The 24810-nt window shown below is 47.1% G+C and overlaps 1 protein-coding gene and 1 pseudogene across 2 annotated transcripts in view; one reads left to right on the forward strand and one right to left on the reverse strand.

Annotated features, from left to right (window-relative positions):
* The window catches only part of LOC141069562 (uncharacterized), a 125450-nt gene extending 108907 nt beyond the window's left edge, over positions 1–16543 (reverse strand). For both annotated transcript variants that reach the window (XM_073559227.1, XM_073559226.1), the window contains exons 1-2: positions 16408–16543; positions 11479–11589 (exon numbers count right to left, since the gene is read on the reverse strand). The gene's annotated coding sequence lies outside the window, so the exon portion shown is untranslated. The remainder of the gene's footprint in view (positions 1–11478; positions 11590–16407) is intronic.
* A 155-nt stretch (positions 16544–16698) lies between these two features.
* Positions 16699–24810, forward strand: part of LOC141069558 (uncharacterized) — a 56097-nt pseudogene continuing 47985 nt past the window's right edge.

Genomic DNA, 24810 nt, shown 5'->3' on the forward strand with positions numbered 1-24810 from the left:
GTCATTAAGCTCCTTGTTAGAGAACAGTAAGTTGTGCAAAAAGTACTGAAACATTGAATAGTTGGACATGTGCATTCAAAAGTTTGAGAAGGTCACATTAAGTTCACCTGAACAGGTTAGAGTGCACTTTAGGTTCATCCTGAAATTTCGCCTGAAAGCCAAATATACCTAACTTTTTGTGAGTAGTGTAGGAAAGACTAAATGCAGAACTAAGGGATGAGGGGAAGGGAGCCCAACACTAGGGAAGGGAAGAGTGGAGACCCCTAATCAGATCTAAAGTCATCCTGTCTGCCCTAAAAGTCCCTGCACCTATTGCCGAGCAGGAACTAAATACCTACCAGACCATGGCGATAAGCCCTACTTAGGGAATGACGGGCTGAGCACTAGTAGATCCCCACTACCACTAAAGACAGCTAGGATACACCAACAAGGGGAACACTTATCTTGAGTACAGAGATGTAACACAGACGTCCTCTAGCAACACCAAAGAGAAGGAGAGCCAACTGCCATTGCTCCAAGCCTCAACAAGGAGACATGGAAATATCACCAGCAACTCCCAGCAGCAGGCTGGGAGTCTATAAACACACAGGTCCAGGTGTGTCATTTGAAGCCGGAGAAAGGTTGCCACTGGGTCAAAGAGCCAAAGGGTTAAGAGACATTCTGCAGCTAGATGTAGTGCGACTGTCTGCAGCCTCTGACACACCCGTGACATAGTGTTTGTAAGGGTCCTGTATTACTCCGTAACCACATCTCCAGGAGGAAGCAATTGTGAAACACTTGTTGGCATTCTGGTCCCCCGCCGCCAGACATTTTTACAGGAATTTGTTTGTTATCAGTTACTTGTGTTGGCCACTACAGGTGATTATCATCATGTACAGTATACCTACCCTCACTGTGGCTAAACTTGAGTCTATCTTGACCTGGTTACATACTGGTTCATTTCTTTTTGCATTCTAATGGGAATTGTGTATATTTTATATATTCTCAACATAGCAATATTATTCATGCAGGTCTTGGGAAGAGGGCCTCTCTGTCGCTCCACTCTCCCTAATTCATTTTATTGCTTTTACCATGTTTGTCTAAATTGTGTATCTTAATAGAGCTGGCTATGGTTTCTTTATATGGACTTGTGTAGCTTCGCTTCCTTTTGGGTTCTATATGGCATCATTGTGTATGTACAGTATGACAGGAGTATACAACTTTGCAGAATATGGCGTCAAGATCTGCATGTAAAGTATATAACAGCAACTGTAATATTTACAAAATGAGGGCATTATATCCGTGCCCTATATGTATGCATTGTGCTTGTGATGAAAATACAATGAATATACAGTGAAAGAAATAATTATTTGATCCCTTGCTGATTTTGTAAGTTTGCCCACTGACAAAGACATGAACAGTCTATAATTTTATAGGTAGGCTAATTTTAACATTGAGAGATAGAATATCAAAAATAAAATTCAGAAAATCACATTGTATAAATTATATAAATTCATTTGCATTTTGCAGTGAGGAATAAGTATTTTATCCCTCTGGCAAACAAGATTTAATACTTGGTGGCAAAACCCTTGTTGACAGGCACAGCAGTCAGACTTTTTTGTAGTTGATGATGAGGTTCGCACTCATGTCAGGAGGTCCACTCCTATTTGCAGATCATCTCTAAATCATTAAGATTTGAGGCTGTCGCTTAGCAAATTGGAGCTTCAACTTCCTCTTATAAGTTTTCTATGGGATTCAGGTCTGGCTAGGCCACTCCATGACCTTAAAGAGCTTATTTTTGAGCCACTCCTTTGTTGCCTTGGCTGCTTGTTTTGGGTCATTTTCTTGCTGGAAGACCCAGCCATGACCCATTTTTAATGTCCTGCCAGAGGGAAGGAGGTTGTCACTCAGAATTTTATGGTACATGGCTCCATCCATTCTCCCATTAATGCGGTGAAGTAGTCCTGTACCCTTAAGCAAAGAAACAGCCCCAAAACATGTTTCCACCTCCATGCTTGACAGTGGGGATGGTGTTCTTTGGGTCATGGGAAGCATTTCTCTTCTGCCAAACACAGCGAGTTGAGTTGAGTTAATGCCAAATACCTCAATTTTTGTCTCATCTGAACACAGCACCTTCTCCCAAACGCTCACAAAATCATCCAGGTGTCCATTGGCAAACTACAGAGGGGCCTGCACATGAGCCTTCTTGAGCAGGGGAACCTTGTGGGCATTGCAGGATTTTAAATCTTTACGGTGTAATGTGCTACCAATGGTTTTGTTGGTGACTGTGGTCCCAGCTACCTTGAGAACATTAACAAGTTCCCCCCGTGTAGTTTTAGGCAGATCCCTCACCTTCTTCATGATCAAGGATACCCCACGAAGTGAGACTTTGCATGGTGCCCCAGACAAATGTCGATTTACAGTAATTTTGCATTTCTTCCATTTTCTCACTATTGCACAACAGTTGTCTGCTTCTCACCCAGTGTCTTACGTATGGTTTTGTAGCCCATTCCAGCTTTGTGCAGGTCTATGATCTTGTCCCTGTGTAAATATATAGCGTGGCACAGCCGTGAAGGTGCTCAAAGAAGGATCCCACACCAGAATACTAGTAAAAGTCTTAGTTACTCACCGGTTAACGGTATTTTTCGGAGTCCATGACAGCACCACCTGAGAGAGGGGATCCGCCCTTCTTAGGAACAGGAAAAACCTACAGATACAAAAGGGCGGCACCTCTCCCACGCATCAGTTGGATTACAGAGTATAAAAAGAGGACCTCCAAGGTTAATGCATGATTATATGTACAACAATATCAATACTTAAATCTTTATCACCCGTGGATATGTACAAAGGGAAGACGTGCACACCCAAATTAACTAAGGGAAGGGAATCTATGGGTGCTGTCATGGACTCCGAAAAATACCGTTAACCGGTGAGTAACTAAGACTTTATTCGGTCGTCCATGACAGCACCACCTGAGAGAATTACAGAGAGTAATCACTACTTTAGGGGGGGACTACAGCCTGCAGAACCCTGATACCGAAGGAGAGGTCTGCAGAGGCACCCAAGTCTAGTCTATAATGACTATAAAAAGTGCTCGGAGAGGACCAAGTGGCCGCCTTACAAATCTGGTCGATGGAGACTTCCGACCTCTCGGCCCACGAGGTTGCCACGGCTCTGGTGGAATGCGCCTTCATTTTCTCCGGAGCTACTCTACCTTTTGAGGCATAAGCTAACGAGATTGCTTCTCTAATCCACCTGGCTAGTGTACTTTTGGACACCCTAAGACCTTTCCTAGGGCCTTGGTAGGAGACAAAGAAAGCATTGTCTTTCTTCCAGGGATCGGTAGCTGCTAGATACTCCAAGAGGCATCTCCTAACATCTAAAGTGTGTAGCTCCTCCTCTTTCTCATTAGTTGGTTTAGGGAGGAAGGATGGAAGGACTATTTCCTGCGACCTATGAAAGCTGGAGGCTACTTTTGGTAAATACGCTGGGTCGGGTCTAAGTATTACCCTATCCTCCTTTACCTGAAGAAAAGGTGGGCGCCTAGACAATGCCTGAATGTCGCTTACCCTACGGGCTGACGTTATGGCTATTAGGAAAGCTATTTTGAGGGACAGGCTCCTAATAGAGGCCGACGAGATGGGTTCAAATGGAGCTTCTGTCATAGCTGTGAGGACTAGGTTCAAATCCCATGGCGTGAGTCTATTCTTTACTATTGGTCTGGATCTACTCGCTGCTTTGATAAATCTTTTGACCCAATAATTAGCCGCGATGTTGCAGCTAAAGAGGGCCCCTAAGGCGGATACCTGTACTTTAAGGGTACTGGTGGAGAGACCCAAGTCCAGCCCTTTTTGTAAAAATTCCAAGATCTGGCCTATGGGGACGGAATCACCAGTATTTACATTTGAGCTTTCGAGGAACCTTTTCCAAATTCTGACGTAAATCTTAGTTGTCACTACTTTCCTACTTTTTAGTAGAGTGTCAATTAGGTCTGGAGAGAAGCCTTCACTTTCTAGCAGTGACCGCTCAAATTCCACGCCGTGAGATGTAGGCCAGCCACCTGAGGGTGGAAGACCGGGCCCTGGGACAGAAGGTCCGGGATGTCCGGGAGAACCCAAGGATCGTCTACCGACATGATCCTGAGGTTCGAAAACCATGCTCTTCTGGGCCAGAACGGGGCGATGACTATGACCCTTGCCCTGTCTTTCCTGATCTTCCTCAACACTAGAGGAAGTAGAGATAGGGGAGGAAAGGCGTAGGCTAGCCTGAAGTCCCATTTTATCAGAAGCGCATCTACTGCCAGAGGAGTCTCCCTGGGATTTAGGGAGCAAAACTGTGTCGTTTTCGAGTTCTCCTTGGTGGCGAATAGATCCACCTCTGGCTGACCCCATCTCTGCACAATCTGAACGAAAATGGAGGTGTTTAAGGCCCACTCTCCTTGTTTTAACAGATTGCGGCTTAGGAAATCTGCCGCGATGTTCTCTTTCCCTCTTATGTGAAGAGCCGTGAGAGATAAAAAAATGACGCTCTGCTAGCTGGAACAACTGTCCTGCCACATTCATCAGAGTTCTGGATCGAGTTCCGCCTTGGTGGTTGATATAGGCCACGGCCACTCGATTGTCCGATAGAACTCGTACGTGATGGCCCTGTAGATACATAAGGAGCTCTTTAGCTGCGAGTACTACCGCTGTTAATTCTTTCAAATTAGAAGACATTTGTATCTGATCTCGTTCCCATAGGCCCTGGACCAGAATTTCCTCCATATGCGCCCCCCAACCGGAAGGACTTGCATCCGTGGTGACCACGCGGGTAATGTTATACTCCCAAGGGACCCCTCTAGACAAGTTACTTCTTTCTAGCCACCACTCCAGGGACTCTATTGTGTTTCTGGATAAGGTCAGTCGACCTTCTAAGTTACCCCCCAGGATTCTCTGATACCATAAAACTTCGCCCTGTAGAGTTCTCGTATGAACTTGGGCCCACTTGACTGCGGGAATGCAGGATGAGAGGGAACCCAACAGGGACATGGCTTTCCTGAGGGACATGGAGGGGTTGTTGGAGGCGTTCAGGACCCGGCCATGCAGGTGCAGCAGCTTCTCTGGGGGCAGACGGCATTCCTGCTTTTTTGAATCTAGGGTTAGGCCTAGAAATTGTTGAATTTTTAGTGGCTGCAAACGTGATTTTTTTATATTAAGTAGCCATCCCAACCGCTCTAGAGCCGCCGTTGTTTTCTGTAATTGTTCTAAACGCTGCTCGGCTGAACTGCCTATTATAAGGAGGTCATCTAAATAGGGGACGACTAGAATGTTTAGCTCGCGCAGATGGGCCATCACTTCTGCCATCACTTTGGTGAATACTCGGGGCGCAACTGCCACCCCGAAGGGTAGGGCCGCGTACTGGAAGTGCTGGATTGACCCATCCAACTGAACCGCCAGTCTAAGGAAAGATTGGTGTGCTAGACCTATGGGTATATGATAGTAAGCGTCTTTCAGATCTAGGACCACCATGAAGCAGTTTTGAAACAGCATTTTTATTGCGGTGTTGATTGTTTCCATTTTAAATGGACGTACAACCAGGAATTTATTGAGGGCTTTGAGGTTAAATATAGCCCTAAATGAGTCGTCCGGTTTACGGACCAAGAACAGGGGGGAATAGAAGCCTTTCCCCCTCTCTTCCTCTGGAACTCTCGTCAGGACTTTTTTGTCCAGTAGCTCGAGGACCTCGGTCTCCAGGGCAGCTTGTTCTAGCGGGGAAGATTTGAGTGGAGTTACCTTGAACCGATCTTGGGGAACGCAGGAGAACTCTAGGTGCAGTCCTGTAGCTATCACCCCCAGTATCCAGCTGCTATTCGAGATTCTGGCCCAGGCCGGGTAGAAGGTAGATAATCTTCCTCCTACCGGAGCCACTAGTCATTGGGGCGGCTTCTTATTATCCCGTGATGGACCTTCTTGGCGCCCCCCTCCTCCATACATGAAGCCCGTACCTCTGGTTTTTTTGTTGTCCCATCTGTTCTGATCTCTGGCCTGTCTCCTGCGGGAATACCCTTTCCTAGAAAAGGGACGTCTCCAGGATGTATTCGGCAGACTCGGAAATTTCTTTTTGTCATCCCCGGCCTTCTCTAACAGTTCGTCTAGGACGGGGCCGAACAAGTATTCACCCTCACAGGGGATAGAACAGAGACGGGACCTGGCTTGGATATCTCCCGGCCAGCATTTTAACCAGAGGGCTCTTCGGGCCGAATTAGACAAACTTGCAGACCTAGCCGCCATTCTTACTGAGTCCGCCGAGGCATCTGCCAGAAAGGCAGCAGCATTCTGGATAATTGGAAGAGACTTACGGATGGAGGCTCGCGAGGTTCCATCCTTTAGCTGAGAGTCCAATTGATCCAGCCAGACCATCATGGATCTGGCTGCGCACGTGGCTGCTATTGCTGGCCTTAGGGCGCCTGCTGACATCTCCCATGTGCCCTTTAAAAAGGAATCTGCCTTTTTATCTAAGGGGTCTTTAAGGGAGGCCATATCGTCGAAGGGTATAGATGACTTTTTTGAGGCCTTAGCTACCGCTGCATCCAGCTTGGGGGCCTTACCCATCGACTTACTATTGGGTCCTCAAAGGGGTATCTACGCTTGAAAGCAGGCGGCATAGAACCCCTTTTTTCCGTTTTTTTTCCACTCCCTGTCTATCAGGCTCTGGACTTTTTTGTTTAGTGGAAAAGTCCTTTGTTTTCTGGGGTCTAGACCCCCGAACATAATGTCCTGAGCAGACAGTTCTGTCTTTTTTTCTTCTACCCCCATGGTTGACCTTATGGTTTTAATTAATTTATCCATTTGGTCCAAGGGAAAGCAGAACCGGCTGGAATCCTCTTCGGAAGAAGAGGAGGCCGAGGACTCTGAGGAGATATCTTCCTTCCTAGGGCCGACTGAAGACTCTGAGCCTGAAACACTAGCTCGTCTTCTTTTAGAAGAACCTTCTTTTGATAGGGCTTTTATTTCAGTCCTGATTAATTGCCTCAGGTCTGTAGCGAAGCTTGGAGCTTCTTCCGCTACCTGCATAAATAGGAAAGAGTGTAAGAGTCTGATACTCCACTCACGTTCTACCCCTCATCTCCGTCCCTACCGTCTGTCTCACGCAAGACTGACACAATCTCTTGGGGTGGCCATCTGGTAAGGGGCAACTACAGAGGGCACATTCCTTGTGCTTCTGCTTCCCTGTGGCCTTCTTCCCGAGAATCAAACACATAAGGGGACACTGCATCAGGGTACATTCTCGCAGATCTCTTACCCTTGCAGATGAGGACAGGTACCGGATCATGGGGGGCTGCGGGAGGATCCTTTGACCTAGAGGAACTGCTGCGTCCACTCGAACGTCCCTCCTTCCTCTTAGGTTGGTCACTGGGGCGCTCTGCCACGGGCTGCACCTCTTGTGGGTCCATGGGGGCTTCTGTTGTGTCCATCGCTGGGCCTCCAGAAGCACCTCAGCAGCGATGCCTTCTGTCTTAAGAAGGCTCCCCCTCCGGATTAGCAGGAACTCTGTCCGGTGTTCGGGCCCCCATTGGACCGCTCCCCGCGATCCTCCCCCTCCCCTTCAGGTGCCCGGCCCCCTCAGGCGGCGGGCGCGCATCGGCGCGTGTTCACCACAACCGGAAGCCGCCGGCATCCGACTTCCGGTTTCGGCGCTAGGCCCCGCCCCCTTCGCCGCGTCACTTCCCTGCGCGATAGAGGCCGCAGGGACGCGCGGCAAGGGGCTAGCACTGCGCCGCCGGCTCGGAACCGCCGCTCCCTTTGTGGGACACCGCCGGCGGCGCCCGCCCGAACGGACCGCACCCCCGGGGGGAAGGAGACACAGGGGGACCCGCTTACCTCACCGGCCCCGTGGAGAAGGCGACCGCCGGACCCTGTCTCCGCCTGCTCTTACCACTGCTGTGGAAATCCTACCCGGACCCACCGTGGCGCATCCAGGGCCCCCAGCGAGACCGAGGTAGGAGAACCCCCCGCTACCTGAGTCGGTCCGCTGGCCTGGGATTCGGTTATCCATGACGGACGATCTGTAGGGAGTTCTGTCCTTGTTAGGAACAGGAAACCAACTGATGCGTGGGAGAGGTGCCGCCCTTTTGTATCTGTAGGTTTTTCCTGTTCCTAAGAAGGGCGGATCTCCTCTCTCAGGTGGTGCTGTCATGGACGACCGAATAAATAAATCTTTGGCACTCAAAGAGCATTACAATGAAACACTTCAAAGTGCCCTGGATGAATTTGCACCCCCTATAAATAGAACACCACAACACAGACGGCGACAACCCTGGCACATGGTGCAAACTCGTTTCCTGCATCGGTGCTCCAGGTGCGCCGAACGTCTGTGGAGAAAATCCAATCAACACGAAGATTTCATCCATTTTAAGTTTATACTTAGAACATACAACACTGCCCTTCACCTCTCCAAACAAGCCTATTTCAAGACCCTCACCTCACTGTCCAATAACCCGAAACATCTCTGACACTTTTCATTCTCTACTCAATCCAAGAGTACAGGCCCCAACCACGGAGCTCTGAGACGACGATCTGGCCAATTACTTCAAAGAAAAAATTGACCAGATTCGACAGGAAATTATCTCCCAATCATCTCATACCATGCACTGTCCTCCCTCCCCCACTGCATCTAGCTCACTCTCTGATTTTGAACCAGTCACAGAAGAAGAAGTAAGCAGGCTGCTTGCATCTTCTAACCCAACCACTTGCACCAGTGACCCATTTCCGTCACATCTCCTCCAGTCCCTTTCCCCTGCTGTCACCCCTCACCTAACTAAAATATTTAACCTCTCTCTCTCTCTCTTCTGGTATCTTTCCCTCCTCATTTAAGCATGCCATCATACATCCACTACTTAAAAAACCATCCCTCGACCAAAACTGTGCCGCTAACTATAGACCTGTCTCTAATCTTCCCTTCATCTATAAACTCCTGGAACGCCTGGTCCACTCCCGTCTTATCCGCTATCTCTTTGATAACTCTCTTCTTGACCCTCTCCAATCCGGTTTCCGCTCTCTACACTCTACTGAAACTGCCCTCACTAAAGTCTCTAATGATCTACTAACAGCTAAATCAAATGGTCATTACTCCATGCTAATTCTCTTGGATCTCTCTGCAGCATTCGACACTATGGATCATCAGCTCCTCCTCACTATGCTCCGTTCCATTGGCCTCAAGGACACCGTTCTCTCATGGTTCTCCTCCTATCTCTCTGACCGCTCCTTTACTGTATCTTTTGCCGGTTCCTCCTCCTCTCACCTTCCTCTTACTGTTGGGGTTCCTCAAGGATCGGTTCTAGGCCACCTCCTCTTCTCCTTGTACACTGCCCCTATTGGTTAAACAATCAGTAGATTTGGTTTCCAGTACCATCTCTATGCTGATGACACCCAATTATACGCTTCTTCTCCTGACATCACACCAGCCTTTCTAGAAAACACCGGCGATTGTCTAAACGCTGTGTCTAACATCATGTCCTCACTATATCTGAAACTGTCAAAGACTGAACTCCTGGTGTTTCCTCCCTCTACTAATGTACCTATAACAGAAATTGCCATTTCTGTGTGTGGTTCCACTATTACTCTCCAGCAACAGGCCTGCTGTCTTGGGGTCATACTTGATTCCGAGCTTTCCTATTAAAGAGTGCCAAAGATTTATTTTACTATGATCTTGTCCTTGAACAAAGAAAAAGATCAAACCCATATAAACGGGAGCACCTACATTGCAAGACAATATAGGTAAAATTGATACATTTTATTAACAAATATCAACCAGTGTATGACAAGACAAGGCACATATAAACAATTAAAATTGCATCAGATACATGCAAGAGGACATATACACATGCCAAGCCTTCATATAAAGGCTATAGCAAACCACATGATGCTCCCCAGCACAAATATAATAATGGCTCTTATACAAACAATCTTAGACCAAATCCAAATAAACCATTGAAATCTCACAAGTATAATACATATGTAATGGATAATTAATAATTATACAGTACCATATGAGTCCAACAGCACTAAGAATTGGAATATATGCCAGAAAAGGTTAAATTAGTCAGAGGTACAAAGAAGGCATAAAGTGCAAAGCAACTGAGGCCAGAAAAGATGTAGCTAATAGGCCCCAAAAAAACATGTGGGACACATGAGCAAAGTATATAGTTACCCAGACAATAATATGCACCAGAGTTTAATATGCCCATGTGTCCCACATGTTTTTTTGGGGCCTATTAGCTACATCTTTTCTGGCCTCAGTTGTTTTGCACTTTATGCCTTCTTTGTACCTCTGACTAATTTAACCTTTTCTGGCATATATTCCAATTCTTAGTGCTGTTGGACTCATATGGTACTGTATAATTATTAATTGTCCATTACATATGTATTATACTTGTGAGATTTCAATGGTTTATTTGGATTTGGTCTAAGATTGTTTGTATAAGAGCCATTATTATATTTGTGCTGGGGAGCATCATGTGGTTTGCTATAGCCTTTATATGAAGGCTTGGCAAGTGTATAAGTCCTCTTGCATGTATCTGATGCAATTTTAATTGTTTTTATGTGCCTTGTCTTGTCATACACGGTGTTTGATATTTGTTAATAAAATTTATCAATTTTACCTATATTGTCTTGCAATGGAGGTGCTCCCTTTATATGGGTTTGATCTTCTTCTTTGTTCTGGTAATTCATTACATACCCATGGTGAGCTCTCTTGTCAATAATTTCTACTACATTTTATTGGTGGTGCCCTCCAAATCACTTTATTTGTATGATCTTGTCCATGACATCCTTAGAAAGCTCTTTGGTCTTGCCCATGTTGCAGACGTTAGAGTCTGACTGATGAATTGAGTCTGTGGACAGGAGTCTTTTATAAAGGTGACTATGTAAGGCAGCTGTCTTTAATGCAGGCAACGAGTTGATTAGAAGCGTCTAAATGTTCTGTAAGAGCCAGAATTCTTAATGGTTGGTAGGGGATCAAATACTTATTTCTCACTGCAAAATGAAAATAAATTTATATAATTTATACAATGTGATTTTCTGGATTTTATTTTTGATATTCTCTCAATGTTAAAATTAACCTACCCTTAAAATTATAGACTGTTCATGTCTTTGTCAGTGGGCAAACTTACAAAATCAGCAAGGGATCAAATAATTATTTCCTTCACTGTATGTGGACATGTCTCTGGTAATCGGAGGTTCTTGGGTTCATGCCTGACCAGGGGATTGATGGCACATGCATGGAATCCAGAAGCATTTCTGAATTCTCTTTAGAGATCACATTAGCAATAGTACTTCTAGTGGAGTAGGGGACAGCTGAACAGGAGGAGTCAACTTGATCTTTGGAAAATCTTTGGAAAATGATCAGGACCAAATGAGTAAGTTATTCAGTAAAAGGATTAGCTAGACAGAGCCAAGGCAAGTACAACAAGCCTGGATTGTGGACTGACCAAACTGCAACTAAATGGGTGGAGTGGAATACCTTACTGGAACGAGAAGCCATTCACACACGACAGGAAAGGTGGTTCCTCCAGTGGTACAATAGGTTGCGTCATTGTAGAGGCAGCAGTAGACTAACCAAGTACCCTAGAACCTGCAGAAATTGAACAGGTAGTTTTGTGTTAGATAGATGGAAGTGTCATTCTATTTCCAGTGAGATCTTGTTAAAAAAAAAAAAAAAAAGACATAAGCAATTTTTCACCAGGTTGGAGTGAAATTGTGCAACAATTGATTTTCAAAATCATATCAAATGCATAGTACTCTGGATCCTAAAGCTTTGGGCTTGCCTTTATATTGCTCTGTATGGGTCCCATAGTAAAAGCGTGTGCAGCAGGTCTGAGTATTTTATGCATTTACATGAATACAGATACAGTATATAAAGATTTACAGCGCTTGGTCCTTAGATTAAAGAGATCTGTCAGTAGGATCAACTCTCGTAAAATGAGACCTTGATATCTGAGATCCAAAGGTGATCCAATCGGGATTGCTGGTACATCGCTAAGTGTGACAGTACCTTGACTGCGCCGCCGTGAGAGGTCACCGGAGTACATCAGCTGATCAGCTCCGGTTCTCACTTGCGGCACCACTGCTTGAGAAAATTCTCATGCAGCGGTGCCATGTGAGAGCACGATCTAAGGTGAACTCTCACTGATACACTGAGGGAGGGATAACCTCCTGTCAGTGTATCACCGGAGGCCGGGTAGAGCAGTCACATCTCCCAATGTGACTGCTCTACACGTGAGATTATCATGGGACACTCGGTAATTGGACTACGTAGGACAAGGAGTATTATATGTTGGTTTATTATTTTATTTTTATTGCAGGAGGTCGAGGAAGTCGGGGATTAGGCGATGCAGTATGCATGGTAAATTAAGATTCAATAAAGGAGTCTGTGTGATTATTTCAAATAAAGGATATTATTCTGGCTGTGTCGTCATTTATCATATCACTATAGGATTAGTGATGGATAAGTGTCTTATTAACGCTTCTCCATTAGTAATCTGTGGGTTTGATGTCACCGGACAATACAAAGGTGACATCAACCCCACAAATATTACTCCACTTGCCATCGCTACAGGGCAAGTGGGAAGAGCAAGGCTAAGTGACAGTAAGCGCTAAATGGTGACCAGAAGCATTGGCACTTCCAATACTTCTATAGGATCTGGCGCCCATGATCACAGAGACTCTGCTGGCACCGCAGACCCAGATAAGTTCTACCAGTGATGCCTGGAACCGCAGATCAAGATCAGTTCTACTAGTGATGCCTGGCACCACAGACCCAGATCAGTTCTACCAGTGATGCCTGGCACCGCAGATCCAGATCAGTTCTACCAGTAATACTTGGCACCGCAGACCAAGATCAGTTCTACCAGATACCTGGCACCGCAGACCAAGATCAGTTCTACCAGTGATGCCTGGCACCGCAGACCCAGATCAGTTCTACCAGTGATGCCTGGCACTGCAGATCCAGATCAGTTCTACCAGTGATGCCTGGCACCGCAGATCCAGATCAGTTCTACCAGTAATACTTGGCACCGCAGACCAAGATCAGTTCTACCAGATACCTGGTACCGCAGACCCAGATCAGTTCTAAGGGTGTGTGCACACGCTGCGGATTCTGCAGCAGATTTGGCCGCTGTGGGTCCGCAGCAGTTTTTGCTGCGGTGTACAGTACCATTATTCCCTATGGGAATACAAAACCGCAGTGCAGACGGTGCAGATTTTTCCGTGCGGTTTTGAAACTGCAGAAAGAATTGACATGTCATTGCGGATTCCGCTGCGGTTTGCCATCTCCTCCATTGAGGAGATGAAAAACCGCAGGGCAAAACCGCAGAGCAATCCGCAGGTGTTTTGATTTGCGGATTTTACAAAATCCGCACTACAATCCGCAGCGTGTGCACGTAGCCTCACAGTGATGCCTGGCAACGCAGACCCAGATCAGTTCTACCAGTGATGCCTGGCACTGCAGATCCAGATCAGTTCTACCAGTGATGCCTGGCACTGCAGATCAAGATCAGTTCTACTAGTGATGCCTGGCACCACAGACCCATATCAGTTCTACCAGTGATGCCTGGAACCGCAGATCAAGATCAGTTCTACTAGTGATGCCTGGCACCACAGACCCAGATCAGTTCTACTAGTGATGCCTGGCACCACAGACCCAGATCAGTTCTACTAGTGATGCCTGGCACCACAGACCCAGATCAGTTCTACTAGTGATGCCTGGCACCACAGACCCAGATCAGTTCTACTAGTGATGCCTGGCACCACAGACCCAGATCAGTTCTACCAGTGATGCCTGGAACCGCAGATCAAGATCAGTTCTACTAGTGATGCCTGGCACCACAGATCCAGATCAGTTCTACCAGTGATGCCTGGTACCGCAGACCCAGATCAGTTCTACCAGTGATGCCTGGCACCGCAGATCCAGATCAGTTCTACCAGTGATGCCTGGCACCGCAGATCCAGATCAGTTCTACCAGTGATGCCTGGCACCGCAGACCCAGATCAGTTCTACCAGAGATGCCTGGCACCGCAGACCCAGATCAGTTCTACCAGACACCTGGCACCACAGACCAAGAACAGTTCTACCAGATGCCTGGCAACGCAGACCCAGATCAGTTCTACCAGTGATGCCTGGCACCGCAGATCCAGATCAGTTCTACCAGTAATACTTGGCACCGCAGACCAAGATCAGTTCTACCAGTAATACTTGGCACCGCAGACCAAGATCAGTTCTACCAGATACCTGGCACCGCAGACCCAGATCAGTTCTACCAGTGATGCCTGGAACCGCAGATCAAGATCAGTTCTACTAGTGATGCCTGGCACCACAGACCCAGATCAGTTCTACCAGTGATGCCTGGAACCGCAGATCAAGATCAGTTCTACTAGTGATGCCTGGCACCACAGACCCAGATCAGTTCTACTAGTGATGCCTGGCACCACAGACCCAGATCAGTTCTACTAGTGATGCCTGGCACCACAGATCCAGATCAGTTCTACCAGTGATGCCTGGTACCGCAGACCAAGATCAGTTCTACCAGATACCTGGCACCGCAGACCCAGATCAGTACTACCAGTGATGCCTGGCACCGCAGACCCAGATCAGTTCTACCCGTGATGCCTGGCACTGCAGATCCAGATCAGTTCTACCAGTGATGCCTGGCACCGCAGATCCAGATCAGTTCTACCAGTAATACTTGGCACCGCAGACCAAGATCAGTTCTACCAGATACCTGGCACCGCAGACCCAGATCAGTTCTACCAGTGATGCCTGGCACTGCAGATCCAGATCAGTTCTACCAGTGATGCCTGGTACCGCAGACCCAGATCAGTTCTACCAGTGATGCCTGGCACCGCAGATCCAGATCAGTTCTACCAGTGATGCCTGGCACCGCAGATCCAGATCAGTTCTACCAGTGATGCCTGGCACCGCAGATCCAGATCAGTTCTACCAGTGATGCCTGGCACCGCAGATCCAGATCAGTTCTACCAGTGATGCCTGGCACCGCAGATCCAGGTCAGTTCTACCAGTAATACTTGGCACGCAGACCAAGATCAGTTCTACCAGATACCTGGCACCGCAGACCAAGATCAGTTCTACCAGATGCCTGGCACCGCAGATCCAGATCAGTTCTACCAGAGATACCTGGCACCGCAGACCCAGACCAGTTCTACCAGTGATGCCTGGCACCGCAGACCCAGATCAGTTCTACCAGAGATGCCTGGCACCGCAGACCCAGATCAGTTCTACCAGTGATGCCTGGCACCGCAGACCCAGATCAATTCTTCCAGTGATGCCTGGTACCGCAGACCCAGATCAGTTCTACCAGAGATGCCTGGCACCGCAGACCCAGATCAGTTCTACCAGTGATGCCTGGCACCGCAGACCCAGATCAATTCTTCCAGTGATGCCTGGTACCGCAGACCCAGATCAGTTCTACCAGAGATGCCTGGCACCGCAGACCCAGATCAGTTCTACCACTGATGATTGGCACCACAGATCCATATCAAAAGATAGGGTAGGGGAAAAGTAAAGTCAGCTCACCACAGCATGCTGGTCTGTTATAGTGGAAGTCCTCTGCACGGAGCCTTCTGCAGTCCAGGGCGTCAGCAATCAGCAGAAAAAAACAAGATACAGTATGTGCTCCAGCGATGAAAACAATCCACTGATGTATTAAAAACAATGGTACCATGATTGAGGCTTAATTGCTGAAACGCATTGGTCATATGTCTGCCTCTTGTGTTACCCACATTGTTTTTTCATGTTTTTAAAAAGCAAATAAAAACTGTTTTTAATACATCAGTGGATTGTTTCATCGCTGGAGCAGATATCTTGTTTTTTTCCGCAGACCCAGATCAGTTCTACCAGTGATGCCTGGCACTGTGGGGGGGCTGTTTACCCTGTAATGGAGAACCTATGGAGGTCCCAATTACGACAGAGAAAAATTATTAAAAAAGAAAAAAATCTCACCAGAGACATTTTATAATCTATTGGGTAAAAGTTAAGCCATCAATAAAAACCATGTACAAAATATCTGCAAAAGATTAAAAAAGGTAATAAAAAAATAAATGTTCCCACAACAATAAAATCCAAAAACTTACATTGTACTTTTATATAGAACATTTTATTCCAAACCAAATCCCTCCACATACTAGACATCCACAACCTGCAGCACTCACACCACAGGCTCAGACGGGAGCAGGACGCGAAACATTGCTTTCTCCTCTGGGTGCTGCATACACTAAATAGGAACCAAACAGCCAATCCGCCCATCATGGAACAAAGCCTCGTACAGCCACAACCATGGGAAGGAAAGGACCTGGTGACTAGGGGTTAACGAGGCTACACCGCCTCCGCTCAGGACATGCGAGCAGTGAGCACAAGTCACACACAGCGGCCACTCACCGGCTGCGGCATCCCACACGCTGCAGCGCTTCTCGTCATTCCATAGTCACGTCATCAGTTTCGCCATCTGCTGTTGGATGCTAAATCTTAGATGCCTAAAGGACCTTTCGTGACGTCTGATCAGCTGATGTGGGTGGGTGGAGCCATTGCAGGGTTGACAAGAACTGGACTACAGTGTTTAGCGGCAGCCAGGTAGGAAGCAGCCATATGTCAGGGAAGATGGCTGCAGTGGTGACAGGCGATGAGGACACTAAGGTGCAGGCTGTGTGTTACAGGAGACGTCTCCAGTCACAGATCACAGGACTAAATGTCATCAGAGGTCGTTCACAAGGAATGTTTTCCTCTACTCTCGTAACTAACTGATCACATGACTGTGACGTCATCCAAGGTCCTGTAGTCAGGATGAAAATAACATCTACAGGTAATTTAGTGGTCATCAGAATAAGTGTAACTTGTATGTGCTGAGACCGTTGTGTAACCGGGAGCATATAGTGAGGGGTGCAATGTAGGAGTGTATACAGGTTATACGGTATTATACGTCCATAATACAGGGCTGTATATAGTGAGGGGTGCAATGTAGGAGTGTACAGTATATACGGTATTATACGTCCATAATACAGGGCTGTATATAATGAGGGGTGCAATGTAGGAGTGTATACAGGTTATACGGTATTATACGTCCATAATACAGGGCTGTATATAGTGAGGGGTGCAATGTAGGAGTGTACAGTATATACGGTATTATACGTCCATAATACAGGGCTGTATATAATGAGGGGTGCAATGTAGGAGTGTATACAGGTTATACGGTATTATACGTCCATAATACAGGGCTGTATATAGTGAGGACTGCAATGTAGGAGTGTACAGTATATACGGTATTATACGTCCATAATACAGGGCTGTATATAGTGAGGGGTGCAATGTAGGAGTGTACAGTATATACGGTATTATACGTCCATAATACAGGGCTGTATATAATGAGGGGTGCAATGTAGGAGTGTATACAGGTTATACGGTATTATACGTCCATAATACAGGGCTGTATATAGTGAGGACTGCAATGTAGGAGTGTACAGTATATACGGTATTATACGTCCATAATACAGGGCTGTATATAGTGAGGGGTGCAATGTAGGAGTGTACAGTATATACGGTATTATACGTCCATAATACAGGGCTGTATATAATGAGGGGTGCAATGTAGGAGTGTATACAGGTTATACGGTATTATACGTCCATAATACAGGGCTGTATATAGTGAGGACTGCAATGTAGGAGTGTACAGTATATACGGTATTATACGTCCATAATACAGGGCTGTATATAGTGAGGGGTGCAATGTAGGAGTGTACAGTATATACGGTATTATACGTCCATAATACAGGGCTGTATATAATGAGGGGTGCAATGTAGGAGTGTATACAGGTTATACGGTATTATACGTCCATAATACAGGGCTGTATATAGTGAGGACTGCAATGTAGGAGTGTACAGTATATACGGTATTATACGTCCATAATACAGGGCTGTATATAGTGAGGGGTGCAATGTAGGAGTGTACAGTATATACGGTATTATACGTCCATAATACAGGGCTGTATATAATGAGGGGTGCAATGTAGGAGTGTATACAGGTTATACGGTATTATACGTCCATAATACAGGGCTGTATATAGTGAGGACTGCAATGTAGGAGTGTACAGTATATACGGTATTATACGTCCATAATACAGGGCTGTATATAGTGAGGGGTGCAATGTAGGAGTGTACAGTATATACGGTATTATACGTCCATAATACAGGGCTGTATATAATGAGGACTGCAATGTAGGAGTGTACAGTATATACGGTATTATACGTCCATAATACAGGGCTGTATATAGTGAGGGGTGCAATGTAGGAGTGTACAGTATATACGGTATTATACGTCCATAATACAGGGCTGTATATAATGAGAGGTGCAATGTAGGAGTGTACAGTATATACGGTATTATACGTCCATAATACAGGGCTGTATATAATGAGGACTGCAATGTAGGAGTGTACAGTATATACGGTATTATATGTCCATAATACAGGGCTGTATATAGTGAGGACTGCAATGTAGGAGTGTACAGTATATACGGTATTATACGTCCATAATACAGGGCTGTATATAATGAGGAGTGCAATGTAGGAGTGTACAGTATATACGGTATTATACGTCCATAATACAGGGCTGTATATAGTGAGGACTGCAATGTAGGAGTGTACAGTATATACGGTATTATACGTCCATAATACAGGGCTGTATATAATGAGGGTTGCAATGTAGGAGTGTACAGTATATACGGTATACGTCCATATTACAGGGCTGTATATAATGAGGGGTGCAATGTAGGAGTGTATACAGGTTATACGGTATTATACGTCTAATACAGGGCTGAAAATAATGAGGGTTGCAATGTAGGAGTGTACAGTATATACGGTATTATACGTCCATAATACAGGGCTGTATATAATGAGGGGTGCAATGTTGGAGTGTATACAGGTTATACGGTATTATACGTCTAATACAGGGCTGAAAATAATGAGGGTTGCAATGTAGGAGTGTACAGTATATACGGTATTATACATCCATAATACAGGGCTGTATATAATGAGTGCAATGTAGGTGTATACAATATATACGGTATTATACGTCTATAATACAGGGCTGTATATAATGAGGGGTGCATTGTAGGAGTGTACAGTATATACGGCGTTATACGTCCATAATACAGGGCTGTATATAATGAGGGAGGCAATGTAGGAGTGTATACAGTATATCCGGTCTTCTGTGCTGTAATACCTCTTACATTACCACACCGTGTTTCAGGAAGTCCTCTGCTTTTCCTCATTTCTGGATGAAGGATGCTGGCTCGAAAGGCTTTGTAACATGGGAACATATAAAAGATCACTGCTTCTCCACTTTTTTCCAGTGTGACAACATTTTACAGAATATATATACATACAGAGGACAGGACAATCAATATGTGGTGGGCCAGTAGATAACAGGCTTCAATTAACGCGCCAGACGTACATTTCAATAGCCGCAGGTGGCCGGAGACCCCCGATCATTTACCGTGGGATTTGCAAAGGTGGGGGAGGTCAGAAGTGGGATATTTCATTTACCTCTGCCCAGGGGTCGCTGCCGGTCGGTTGCTGCATTAGGGGTATGCATCTCACATTGCACCTATCATACATGAATCTCCTATTCAGGGTGCTGGGGGGAGTTCTGTAACACGGCTCCCCCTTTTCAGCGTTGCGATCGGCATATACAGTCTGATTCTTAATGGATCGGCTTGGGGATGAGCGAAGTCTATGGGGTTGGTACAAGTTCCGTTTGTCGACTTAGTCCATCGGCGTTACCATTTTGTTTGCCGGGTTTGTAGTGGATGGTGAAGTCTAGAGGTTGTAGAGCTAAACTCCACCGCAGTAATCTGGCGTTGTCTCCAGAGACCCGATTAAGCCACACTAGGGGATTATGGTCCGTTAGGAGGGAAAACTGTCATCCATACAAATATGGTTGTAACTTCTTGAGTGCCCATACCACTGCCAGGCACTCCTTCTCGATGGCCGTATAGCTTAATTCGCGGGGCAGTAGTTTCCGACTCAGGTAAGCTACCGGGTGGTCTTGACCGTCCGGCCCGACTTGGCTCAGCACTGACCCCAGTACAAACATAGAAGCGTCTGTGTGAACAAGGAAACGTTTAGTTGGATTGAGTGCGGCCAATACCGGGGTATTTGTGAGGGTGTCTGTTACAGAACCCCCCAGCACCCCGAATAGGAGATGCATGTATGATAGGTGTAATGTGAGATGTATGCCCTTAATGCAGCAACTGACTGGCTGCGACCCCCTGGGCAGAGGTAAATGAGATATCCCACTTCTGACCTCCCCCCACCTTTGTAAATCCCACGGCTATTGTAATGTACATCTGGCGTCTTAATTGGAGCCTGTTATCTACTGGCCCGACACACATTGATTGTCCTGCTCTCTGTATGTATATATATTCTGAGACCGATGAGTAAAATGTTGTCACACTGGAAATACCTGGAGAAGCAGTGATCTTTTATATGTTCCCATGTTACAAAGCCTTTCGAGCCAGCGCCCTTCATTCAGAAGTGAGGAAATGCAGAGTGGACCTCCTGAGAAACGGGGGGGGGGTAAAGAGGTATTACAGCACAGAAGACCCCATTACACTGGTGTCAGACAGTGGGATATGATACCCCGTCTATAGGAGTAAAGGACTCAATGGAAAACAACTAGCAGTTAAAGAGGAATACATTAAAAGACCTGGTGGAAGCTCGAGGTTTAATCGCCAGCAACAAAAAAAAATGCGGATTTGATAGCAGCTATCATGGAACGCGACAGTGCAGCGCCTCCCAATGTGAACATGGAAGAGACTGGATTCCAGAGGGAGGTAAAGAGCAGGCTGGCGTTCTATAGCCCAAACCCTGCAGTAGAGATCGTACGAGAGGTGATTGCTGATGTGCGTACTGATGTGAAGGAAAAGACAGCAGAGCAGACCAGAATAGAGCTAGCCAAGATGGAGATGGCAGAGCAGAGAGAGGAGAGTCAGCGAGCAGGGGGAGCTCTGGCCTCTGCCCAGGTACCGTCAGCAGTAAGCCACAAAAAAATCCAGTATAATGCCTTCCAACAGTTGGGAGAGGCAGAGGAAGACATTGATGGCTTTCTGCAGGACTTTGAGCTGCAGTGTGCCCTTCACCAAGTGAAGCCAGAGGATTGAGTTCAGGTTCTGGCCAGCAAGCTGATAGGCCGGGCAGCGGACGCCTATCGCATGGTACCTGATGAGAACTGTATGGACTATGAGCGGGTCAAAGAAGTGATCTTGGCCCGGTATGCGCTGACACCAGAGGCATACCGCCAAAAGTTCCGCGGACTTATAAAACAGGTAACATACCCACGCTGAATGGGCCTGTAAACTACGGTGGTCACTGCTACAGTGGGTACAAGGGAGCCAAGCAACCACTAAGGAGGACGTCCTCCAGCTCTTCTTGTTAGAGCGATTCTTTACTGGACTAAACCCCGAGACACAAGAATGGCTTCGGGACAGACGGCCAATGACTCTTGAGGAGGCCGCTCGTCTGGCTGATGAACATCATGATGCCAGGAGGTCTCAGTTGTCAGGATCAAAGACTCACTAGAGGCCCTCCCATGGGTCTGGAGGCCCCTAAACCACAGAAGATTGTCGGGGGACCAGCTAAAACCCAGGCTTACCAGAGTCCCTCTGGGGTGCGATGCCACACCTGCCATCAGCTGGGCCACCTGCAAAGACAATGTCCCAACCGGACTCAGCGTACCCAGTGACCAAAGGCGGGAACGGCTACCGTCAACCAGGCCGCTGTACAATACTACCAGGGCGAAGCTGACCCGGCATTGGGGGCTATGACTAATCCGGGGATGAAAGAGATGGAAGAAGTGCTGCATGAAGTAGACCCCGTGCAGGCAGCCCGGGCAGATAATCAACAACAGCATCGACAGGCGGTGTGGGTTAATGGGAAATGTATGCAGGGACTAAGAGATTCCGGAGCAACTTTGACCCTTGTGAAGCCTCATCTCGTCCGGGACCAAGAGAAGATGGACCGGACAGTGGCCGTCCGTGTAGCAGGGGGAGCCATACATCAACTGCCCACTGCCAGGATTCACCTGAACTGGGGAGTTGGGGATGGCCTTGTTGAGGTCGGCCTGATGGAGGATTTGCCTGCAGACGTCTTGCTGGGAAATTACTTGGGGCCCATGTTGTCTGCATTCTCGGTGGCCCCTCTGGCTGAGACCTATCCTGTGACCACCCGGAGACAAGCTCGAGCTGCGGAGGCGGAATCTCACTCAGAGGAGGCCCAGGTAAGATACCCCAGCCCTACACGTATCCCCATAGCCAGACACATTTCTTGGGCCACCCCAGCTGAGTTTAAAAGGGAGGCACTTGAGGATCCCTCATTACAAGGGTATCGTGTGAAGGCACAGGAGGGGAGAGGAGTACTGGAAGGGGAACAGTTTGTATGGCATCAGGGACTCCTCTACCGGGTTAAAGAGCAGCGCCACACAGGAACGAGCCCCACTATAAAACCACAGCTGGTAGTTCCCAAGAAGTATAGACAGGAGCTACTGTGAATCTCTCATGACATTCCCTTAGCCGGGCACCTCGGCGTCAGTAGCACCAAGCATCGTCTGACACAAAACTTCTTTTGGCCGGGGGTAACCTATGATGTTCGTCAGTACTGCCAGACCTGTGACAGTTGCCAGAGCATTGGCAAGAGGGGAGATCACTGCAAGGCCAAACTACACCCCCCTTCCCCTTGTGGAGGAGCCATTTAGCCGAGTAGCAGTCGATCTGATAGGACCGTTAGCCAAACCCAGTCCGTCAGGGAAAAAGTATATATTGACAGTGGTAGATTTTGCCACACCGTATCCAGTGGCGGTTGCATTACCTAACATACTGGCAGGAGTGTATAGTATATACGGTATTATACGTCCATAATACAGGGCTGTATATAATGAGGGGTGCAATGTAGGATTGTACAGTATATACGGCATTATATGTCTATAATACAGGACTGTATATAATGAAGGCTGCAATGTTGGAGTGTATACGGTATTGTACGTCCATAATACAGGGCTGTGTATAATGAGGGGTGCAATATAGGAGTGTACAGTATATACATCCATAATACAGGGCTGCAGTGTAGGAGTTTGTAATGTATATACGGTATTGTACTTCCATAATACAGGGCTGTATATAATGAGGGGTGCAATGTAGGAGTGTGTACAGTATGTACTGTATTATTCTTCCATAATGCAGGGCTGTATATAATGAGGGGTGCAATGTAGGAGTGTACAGTATAATTATACGTCTATAATACAGGGATGTATATTGTGAGGGCTGCAATGTAGGATTGTATACAGTATATATGGTATTATACGTCCTTAATACAGGGCTCTATATAACGAGGGGTGCAATATAGGAGTGTGCATGGTATAAGTCCATGATACAGGGCTGTATATAATGAGGGGTGCAATGTAGGATTGTGCACAGTATATACGGTATTATACAGGTTTGCATATAGTGAAGGGTGCAATGTAGAAGTGTGTACAGTATACACGGTATTATACGTCGTTAATACAGGGCTGTATATAGTGAGGTATGCAATGTAGGTGTTAGGCGTCAGGTTCCTGCAACTGCACAGCAGGAATCCAGAGCCTTGCATTCGGCAGTCTCCCATTCTCCACCGACCGCTCAGGAGCCTGCACAGCAATTCTGGCATTCCAGACGCCCTGCTCAGACCAGCTCTGTGGGTCTGGTTGTTGCTGCCACCTCTGGGCCAGCAATAGTAACGCAGCCTGCTCTGCAGCAAACCACCCCAGAGGCTAAGTCCTCCCGTCGCGCTACTGGGCATGCTCATGAGACGATCTCCCATTGGAGATCAGGAGTTACGTGCTCAGGTCCTTCTCCAGATCTCATTGGTCCATCTCAGAGATCTGGAAGCTTCCGGAAGGTCCCGGCTATAAAAGGGTCGCATGGCCGCTCGGCCATGCGCTAGTATAGACTCTAATTGCTACTGTGTGAATGTTGATGGATGTATGCAAATGACTCATTAAGACTCCCCTCCCTCTGATATTATGAGTGTGTATAGGGATCTAGTAATAGAGTCAGCGCTAGTCAGCGGCTAGCTACAAGCCACAGCACGCATCCTCCTCAGGGCTAGCGTCCGACAGTGCGCCCGTCTGGGCATTGTCGTATTGCGGCTGGATCAGTCGCCGCGCTGCAGTCAGCAGCACTTGTTGGCGTCCGCGGTAGCGACGCCGCACGCACGGTAGGTCTAGACGGACTTTGACCCTGAGTCTAGGGCCTAGTCCTGTGACCGTATACCGTGCGTGCACTCCTCTGAGACCTGTGAGGTCAACAGGCTCGGCATTTATGTTTATGCCTTAGGCGCCTCTGTGATCATAGCAGAGCTCGCCAGCACTCGCCGGGTGACGTTCAACCCGCATGTGCCATACCGCCATACTGTGCGTCTGCCATTATATGGCAGCAGTTTAACACCATTGCACGGTGGACCCTGGGCGGTGAACGCACTTTCTGTTATTTAATATTTAGTGCGTTCCACCGTCCCTAACATTATACTAGCGCCAGGGTCTGGCTAGTAATGGCGGACAAGCAGCAGCTACTGCAGTACATTCAGAAGCTGGAGGGCAGGTTGGCAGCTCTCGAGAGTCCGACCTTAGCTGTGAATGCTACTGCGGCCGCTGTCCAGGCAGTCGCTGAGGCTGTCTCTCGTATGCCCACATCCACGCCTGCACCGACATTATCCCATCTCCCGTTGCCCGACAAGTTTTCGGGTGACAGCGCCACCTGTAGG

Source organism: Dendrobates tinctorius, unplaced genomic scaffold, assembly GCF_039654945.1.
Source record: "Dendrobates tinctorius isolate UK_male_01 unplaced genomic scaffold, ASM3965494v1 ptg000266l, whole genome shotgun sequence".
Taxonomy (NCBI): domain Eukaryota; kingdom Metazoa; phylum Chordata; class Amphibia; order Anura; family Dendrobatidae; genus Dendrobates; species Dendrobates tinctorius.